The following is a 9,607-nucleotide window of genomic DNA, read 5'->3' as shown; positions in this document are numbered from 1 at the left end:
GATGCCACGAAGGCCAGAATTCAAATGAATGAGCACACTTCGGCCACCAGAGGAAAGCCAAGTCAGATTATTGCCGATACTGTTGTTAATCTTCCTGTCGCAGCGCGTGCTGAGATTGGAAACTCAGAGTCTGTGAATCGCACGATTCGCAACCATAAGCGCCACGCTCCTCCGAAAGATCCCGCTTGTCTGCAAGATTGAAAACTGGACGATTCATGGACTATGTTTGATGGTCAGGAGTTCATGTTCTATGATAGTGGTGCTGATAGCAGTAGACGGGTTATTGTCTTTGCAACTGAAGAGGGATTGCGTTATCTTGCTCGTTCCACTCAATGGTTTATGGATGGCACATTCCGGACTGCTCCGAAACTCGTTCATCAACTCTATTTAATTCGTTGCCCTTTAGGCGAGTCGAAGATAACATGTGTCCACGCCTCTCTTTCTGGCAAAACTCAGAGCATATATGAAGAAGTGTTCCAAGCCATTGTTGAACAGTGTGCCACACTAGGATTCAACCTTGATCCTACGACAATCACAACCGATTTCGAACTCGCGACTGTGAATGCTATCCGGACTGTATTCGGGGATCACGTTCAGTGCCACGGTTGTTGTTTTTTCCACTTAACGCAGAACACCTGGAGGAAGATACAGGAATTAGGCCTTGTGACACTGTGCAAGACAGACGAAGAAAGTAGATTATTTTGTTCCTTGTTAGATGCCTTGGCTTTTCTGCCATGTGACAGAGTTTCGGAGGGGATGGAATTTTTAGGAACTGTTATTCCGGAGCAACTCAGTTGTCTGGTAGATTATTTCGATGCGACCTACGTGTGTGCAGGATATCGTCGTATCCAGATGCCTGCCGAACGCCCAGGTGATGTGCTACCGACCGCCGCTTCGTATGCGCCCAACGCCACCCCTTTTTCCACCCGAACTTTGGAACGTACACGAAATAACCTTGTCTGGCGGGCGGGCATCGTGCGAACAAGCATTGTGAGGCGTGGAATCAAGCCTTCACACATGTGGATGATCGGCCACGACCGACCGACCATCCTTCCGTGTGGATCGCGATCGAGGCTCTACGAAAAGACCAGGGCAGGGGAGACATACAAAAGACCTTCAGAAAAGGCTTCCCACTCTCTGCAAAGACTTCCAAGCAGGCCAGAAAGACATTGAAGCGTTTCTTAAAGGTTGTGCCCACTGCATTCGCTTTTAATTAGATTTAGATTTACTTAAAGTAGCGCTAACTTTCAAATGTACTATTTCATAGCTTAGTGCTGACTTTGTATTTTTCTATGATAAAGATCTGCTATTCATAATATTTAGTATATTGTAGTATTTTCATATATCATGTAAACTGGTGCTGACTTTGTATTATTTTATACTTGATACTTTTATACTTTATACTTCATAGCTAGCCTCAATTATACTACTGATTTTCTATTGTCATGTATTATTTGTGTTGAGTTGAAGTAATTTCCGATTGTTTTATTAATATTTAGTATATTGTATTATTTTCATATAGTGTCAAGTAAACTTATCTTTTAAGCAATAAACACATAGTTTTATTCTTAAATTGTTACCTTGTTTTCCTAAATTGGGGCTTTTCTAGAATTTGGGGCTTTTTTTTTTTTGCGCCTGGGTATTTTCAAGGTGGGGCTTTTTTCCGCCAGGGAATTTCTTAAGTGGGTTTATTTTCCGGTGGGGCTTTTTTCCTAGGATTTTTTTTTTTTTTTCTGTTGGGGCTTTTTTTCTCCGAACCCCGATGATCCACACTAGAGAGTCGCTCCTTCCAGTGTGACACGAAAGAGCGATCTTAACCCTTTATCGGGCAAGGAACCATATTTGGTCACATGATTACCCACGCTGAAAAGAAGTCATTCCAGTGTGACCTGTGCAATAAAGCTTTTTTTCTTCTGTTTTTTATTTGCGTAAGGGTCTTTTCAAACGTCACGTCACACGATTACCCATGCAGGAGAGAACCCATTGCAGTGTAACAACCTGCGCCATAAACATTTTCCCCGATTTTTTTTCTCTCAAATGTCACACGGTGATCCACACATGATTGAGCCTTTTACGGCGGTGTGACCTGTGGGATGAAGCTTTCTGATATGATAAGGATGATTTGAAATATCACTTGATGATGACCCACTCCCGAACAAACAAAAAAGGCCTTTCCAACAGCTTGAAGGAGCAGTATCATCTAACAGCATATGATAATGAGTGCAGGTGAGAAGACTTTCTTGTCTGACTTGTGCGATGCAGCTTTCTCGCGAGATGCTTTCAGATGTGACATAGTTCGCACGAGGCAAGAACTTCAAGTTCATAGGGTAATACTGGCACTCCTGATTCTATGTTTATGGGTTCTAGGGAACATATCAGGAATGAAGGAAATCGTAGATATAATCAGACGTAGGTGGTAAAGTATACTCCCCTCCCCTTGTCATTTCTACCTATTTGGTATGTCCCGTTCACATACCAACGGAGTCAGCATTTTTATTAAAGGAGAAACTGGGAGAGTTTGAATAATCCCATAACACCGGAAATATCGATAATTAGGAATGCCCGATGTGAGTGATTCAATTAGGATGGGTGACGACCTACAAGGGATGGACGAAGCCGTTGTCAAGGTTGAGTCATGGGATGGCGATCAATTATAGCTTGGAGGAAGGGGTGTCCAGACTATGTTGGGAATTTCATTCATGCAGGTAGAGTAGTATACATGAAGATATACATGCACACTGAATGGTCCCCAGTGCAGATATTAATCTATTTCCAACCACATTAACTTTTCACTTTTAATGCCATGTCATCACGAGCGAGACTGACAATGCGCTCAACGGAGACATATGCGGAAATTGATACGCAGTGAAGCCAAGGACTCGAACCCAGCTCAGACATACCAAAGTGAACAGTGACTAACCACTGCGCCATCAAGAGAGATAAAAGTTGAGCACAATTTCTTATATTTGTATGCTCGAGTTACATATACACAAATCTTATGCTCAACCCATCCCCGCTATGATGGTGCAATGGTAGTATGTGCGCGTGGGCAAGTGTTATACACACACACACACTGAATGGTCCCCAGTGCAGATATTAATCTATTTCCAACCACATTAACTTTTCACTTTCAATTCCATGTCATCACGATCGAGACTGACAATGCGCTCAACGAAGACATGAAAAATTAATGTGGTTGAAAATGGATTAATATCTGCACTGGGGACCATTCAGTGTGTGTGTGTGTGTGTATAACACTTGCCCACGCGCACGTACTACCATTGCACCATCATAGCGGGGATGGGTTGAGCATAAGATTCGTGTATATGTATGTAACTCGAGCATACAAATATAAGAAATTGTGCTCAACTTATACCTCTCTTGATGGTGCAGTGGTTAGTCACTGTTCACTTTGGTACGTCTGAGCTGGGTTCGAGTCCTGACCACGTCCTGCACGCTCAGGATCAAACTCGGACCCAACACTTGCCAGGTAAGGCACAAGTTAGGGCCTTGCAGGATGAGAGGGAGGGGGAAGGAGGGGAGAGGGAGGGAAGGAGGGAGAGAGGTAGAAGGGGAGGATGGGGAGAAGGAGGAGGAGGAGGGGGGATAGGAGGGGAAGTAGGGAGAGAGGGAAGGAGGATGAGAGAGGGAGGGAGGGACAATAGGCGGCCAGCAAGGTCATCATCCTATTGAGGCAGGAGTGCAGGACTTGCAGCAGACTGATGCATCAGCAGCATTGGGTTGAGATTGGACCAATTTCGATTTAATTAAGAAGGAAAGGAAGGGGCAAGAATTGGATGGATGGAGATGACAGGTGATGATGGAACTCCCAAGTGTAGGCCATATGGTCTCCTGCAGCCTCCTTCGTCATGTTATTATGCTTTTCTTGTGTTATTATGTTCTTATGTAAGTTCCCAAACTCCTGCCTAGACAACGGCATGGAACTCCCAAGTGTAGGCCCTATGGTCTCCTGCAGCCTCCTTCTCCATGTTCTTATGTTATTATGCTCTTCTTATGTTCTTATGTAAGTTCCCAAACTCCTGCCTAGCCACCAGACAGGTGGTAATGGAAATTAAACTCCCAAGTGTAGGCCCTATGGTCTCTTGCATCCTCCTCCCTTCTTTTCAACATCTCCGAGTGGACTTTGAGACTCTGCTGCTGCGGACAAGGGGGGCCTTTGCACGAGTCACTTCCTCGAGTTCACGGGGGGGACCATTTGGCCCTTGGGATTCCACAGGATCTGCGGAACGACCAACACTGCGAGTAGTAGACTTCCAGTCAGACGCCCGACTCATCCCAATCTCCCCTTACCGGTCAGACGCCCGGAAGACGGGTCGCCGCCCCCTCTGTCTGGCTGCCGATGATGGGTCGTCGCCCCCTCTGTCTGGCTACTGAAGACGGGTCGCCGACTCCTCTTTCTGGCTGCCGAAGACGGGTCGCCGCCCCCTCCGTCTGGTTGCCGAATACGGTTCGCCGCCCCCTTTCTCTGGCTGCCAAAGACGGGTTCCTGGCTGCCGAAGACGCACCCCCTCTGTCTGGGTGCCGATGACGGGTCGCCGTCTCTTTGCTGCCGAAGTGCCGACCTCTGTCTGGCTGCCGAATCTGTCTGGATGCCGAAGACGCGCCTCCTTCTGGCTGCCGAAGACGGGTCGCCGCCCCCTCTGTCTGGCTGCCGAAGATAGGTCGACGCCCCCTCTTTCTGGCTGCCGATGACGGGTCGCCGCCCCCCTGTCTGGCTCACCGATCCCTCCGTCTGGCTGCCAAAGACGGGTCGCCGCCCCCTATATCTGGCTGCCGAAGACGGGTTGCCGCCCCTTTTGTCTGGCTGCCGAAAACGGGTTGCCGCCTCCTTTCTCTGGCTGCCGAAGACGGGTTGCCGCCCCTTCTGTCTGGCTACCGAAGAGAGGTCGCCGCCCCCACTGTCTGGCTGCCGAAGACGGGTCGCCGCCCCCTCCTGAATGCTGAAAATGGGTCGCCGACCCCTATGTCTGGCTGCCGAAGACGGGTCGCCGCCCCCTCTGTCTGGCTGCCGAAGACGGGTCGCCGCCCCCTCTGTCTGGTTGTCGAAGACGGGTCGCCGCTCCCTCTGTCTGGCTGCTGAAGACGGGTCGCCGCTCCCTCTCTCTGGCTGCCGAAGAGGGGTCGCCGCCCCCTCTCTCTCTTGCTGCCGAAGACGGGTCGCCGCCCCCTATTTCTGGCTGCCGAAGACGGGTTGCCGCCCCCGCTGTCTGGCTGTCGAAGACGGGTCGCCGCCCCCTCTCTCTGGCTGCCGAAGAGGGGTCGCCGCCCCCTCTCTCTCTTGCTGCCGAAGACGGGTCGCCGCCCCCTATATCTGGCTGCCGAAGACGGGTTGCCGCCCCCGCTGTCTGGCTGCCGAAGACGGGTCCATGCCCCCGCTTTTTAGTTGCCGAAGACGGGTCGCTGCCCCCTATGCCTGGCTGCCGAAGACGGGTCACCGCCCCATCTGTCTTCCTGCCGATGATGGGTCGCCGCCCCCTACTTCTGGCTGCCGAAAACTGTTTACCGCCCTCTCCGTCTGGCTGTCGAAGACGGGTCGCCGCCCCATCTGTCTGGCTGCCGAAGACGGGTTGCCGCTCCTCGTTCTGGTTGCCGAAGACGGGTCGCTGCCCCCTTCTTCTGGCTGCCGAAGACAGGTCGTCGCCCCCTCTGTCTGGCTGCCGAAGACGGGTCGCCGCCCCCTCTGTGTGGCTGCCGAAGACGGGTCGCCGCTCCCTATGTCTGGCTGCCGAAGACGGGTCGCCGCCCTCTTTTTCACACGGGCAAACCAGGTTTGAAAAACGGTTAGTCAAACATGTTTAAAAAACGTTCACACGGTCAAACCAGGTCTGACAAATAGTTTGTCAAACGGGATTGAAAATTCATTCACACGAGCAAACTAGGTTTGGCAAGCGGCTTGTCAAACGTGCTTGAAAATGCATTCACACGGTCAAACCAGGTTTGAAAAACGGTTTGTCAAACGTGCTTGAAAATGCATTCACACGGTCAAACCAGGTTTGAAAAACGGTTTGTCAAATGTGTATGAAAAACCGATCTCACAGTCAAACCACGTTTGACAAACGGCTTGTCAAACGTTATTGAAAATACATTCACACGAGCAAACCAGGTTTGAAAAAGGTTTGTCAAACGTGTTTGCAAGACCGTTCACAATATCAAACCAGGTTTGACAAATGGTTTGTTAAATGTGTTTGAAAACACATTCACACGGGCAAACTAGGTTTGGCAAGCGGTTTGTCAAACGTGTTTGAAAAACTATTCACACGGTCAAACCAGGTTCGAAAAAATGTTTGTCAAACGTGTTTGAAAACACATTCACACGGCCAAACCAGGTTTGATAAACGGTTTGTCCAACGTGTTTGAAAATACATTCACACGGTCAAACCAAGTATTTTTGCCTAGTGTGAAGATGAAAATCGTTGGCATTTCTGCCCTATTTGAAGGAGAAAATCGATGGCATTTTTGCTTAGTGTGAAGATGGAAATCGACGTCAGTTTTGCCTAGTGTGAAGATGGAAATCGATGGCATTTTTGCCTAGTGTGAAGGAGGAAATCGACGGTATTTTTGCCTAGTGTGAAGATGAAAATCGACGGCATTTTTGCCCTGTGTGAAGGAGGAAATCGACGGTATTTTTGCCTAATGTGAAGATGAAAATCGACGGCATTTTTGCTGCTTAGTGTGAAGATGAAAATCGACGGCAGTTTTGCCAAGTGTGAAGGTAGAAATCGAGGGCAGTTTTGCCTAGTGTGAAGCAGGAAATCGACGGTATTTTAGCCTAGTGTGAAGATAAAAATCAACTGCATTTTTATCCTGTGTGAAGGAGAAAATCGACGGTACTTTTGCTTAGTGTGAAGATGAAAATCGACGTCAGTTTTGCCCTGTGTGAAGGAGAAAATCGACGGCATTTTTGCCTAGTGTGAAGGAGGAAATCGACGGCAGTTTTGCCTGTTGTGAAGATGAAAATCGACGGCATTTTTTGCCCTGTGTGAAGGAAAAAATCGACGGCATTTTTGCTTAGTGTGAAGATGGAAATCGACGGCAGTTTTGCCTAGTGTAAAGATGAAAATTGACGGTATTTTTGCCTAGTTGTGTAGATGGAAATCGACGGTATTTTTGCTCTGTGTGAAGGATGAAATCGACGGCATTTGTGCCTAGTGTGAAGATGGAAATCGACGGTGTTTTTGCCTAGTTTGAAGATGGAAATCGACAGCGTTTTTGCCTAGTTTCAGACGACGTGAAAGGGAAATCCAGATGCCATGGTCATGGGAGCGAAATTTCCAGGTCGTCAGCACGTGGCCTTACGTAACACTGAACGAAACATTCTGAGAAAGCCGTGCAGAGAAAATATTTTTAAAAATATAGAAAAGACGATGAATTTTGACAATTGTGTTCTTATTAAAACTGAGCGAAACATTCTGAGAAAATCCTTAAATACATGTAGAGAGAAACATTAAAAGACGATGAATTTTGACAATTGTGTTGAACGAAACATTCTGAGAAATTTTCAAAACACGTGGAGAGAAAGATGTTTTAAAAATATAGAAAATATGATGGATTTTGCTGCGACGTGACGTCATAACGTCGGCATCAGAGCGCGGAAAGATTTTTCGGTCCTTGTATATGGACATCAAGGGTAGGCAACTTTTTCCTTGACTTTTGGCGATGAAAACATATTTCTGTATTTACAGGACCAAAAACTCGATGGAGATAATCAGGAAACTTAAAATGTATATATACAAAAATAGCGTTTTCTATCGACGTCATGAAAATAATGACGGCAATGGAGCGCGGTGCATTGTGGGATTAATGACGTCTTTCCCAATGTGAGCATCTAAAAATTAGTGTTTTTGTCATCCATGCATGAACACAGTTCTATGATTAAGCAGTTGTTACACATAGATTATATTTCTGACAACAACATATTTCCACCAAAATGTAAATATTTCTTGTCCATACTCAAGCTTTTTGGCGCTTCTCATTTACTGCAAAGTATCCACATTAAATACAAGGTCTTTATTTGATTCCTTCTTCCCTAAAGAACCTAATATTGCAAATTAATTAATTGACAAAAGTAATTATAAAGATACCAAGTATCAAGATGATATAATGTTAATCATCAAAATTCGCAAACACAGTAGCAAATGTACTCGTGCCTCCAACCTCCATTTGAATAACGACAATATGACTTCCGTTGCAGACATCTAGACGTCTGTTAGGACATATTCAACAGCATATAACGGAAATATAATTTGTTGTTTGGAGATTTGAAAAACTAAATTTTGTAACCATATATCAAAATCCCACGAATCAAAATGCCATAGTCAATATTATCCCATTGTTCATAATCGCACACATTATATTCCAGGATGTTGAGAGTAATAATAAACACTATATTCATGTTAAGGTATAATTTAATTTGATAAATCTATTAATGAATATAGGCCTAGGTTAATTGGCGTGGGATTTTAACCAATGGGATTATGACCTTATGGGACTGTCATGGATTCGACACAGGCAAGGTCATCATATCAAGACAACAGGTCAGGACTCGCAGTAATGGATAAATTTAGATTAAGTTGTTTTAAGAAACGGTTAGACAACTTTATGCATGGAGATGACAGGTGGTAATGGACATGGAACTGCCTAGAGTAGGCCACATGGTCTCTTGCAATCTCCCTCGTTCTTATACTTTTATCACACTGGGCGCCGACGACCGTTGAGAGCTCGTTCGAGTCAAAAACGACTTTGGTTACAAAATTCAAATTTTCAAATAATATTTCCGTTACATCTAGCAAAGACGAAGGATGAACTAAGAGATTGTGTAAACCTAGACACGGATGTTAGACACACTGTTGAATTGTTCTTAGGGATGTCTAGGTTTCTGTAATAAGCCAAGTCATATCATTCTAGTTATATTCAAATGTTGGAGGTTGGAGGTAGGAGGATGTCGGAGGAAAAATAGCCCAGTGTGATTGATAATAACCCTCCTGGAGGTCAGCAGCCAGTCGGCCATATTGGATTTGCAAATCTGCACCTAGATGCTATGCAAGTTTGACGACAATTATTAAAAGATCAAATTATTTGTAACGAAAATTCCCTTAACAATAAGAACTATAAAATAATGAAAATAATTATATATATTTTGGGATCCGGCGAATTCACCGACAACAATTCATCGACACGCTCAATTCATCCATACACACAATTCATCGAAAAATGAAAATATTCTAATTTCAAATATATAACTAGGTTGTGTTTTCATCCTTGATTTAGCATACTTTTACCTTTGATAATGAAATAATTACTTTCATAACCTTTATTTAGGATGAGGAATTTCTTTTCGTAGTATTTAATCAAGAATAGTTAAAATTCTTTACTGACAGAACTATTGAAAATGACAAATTTGTCAGAACTATAAATTGGTTTACTTAAAATCATAAAGCTAGGTTATGGGCTATTGCCCGCAAATAATCAACGACGTTGCTGTATGAAGGATATCTTTCTACAATGTTTTTTTCCCGTTCAGAAGAGTCACGTTATTTCTTTGTAGTCGAGATGAAGTAGCAGCCAAGTATTGATCGACTTTGACTTC

This window comes from Oratosquilla oratoria, chromosome 12, assembly GCF_046742065.1.
Source record: "Oratosquilla oratoria isolate Oo_2021 chromosome 12, ASM4674206v1, whole genome shotgun sequence".
NCBI lineage: Eukaryota > Metazoa > Arthropoda > Malacostraca > Stomatopoda > Squillidae > Oratosquilla > Oratosquilla oratoria.
This window is presented reverse-complemented; position numbering follows the sequence as displayed.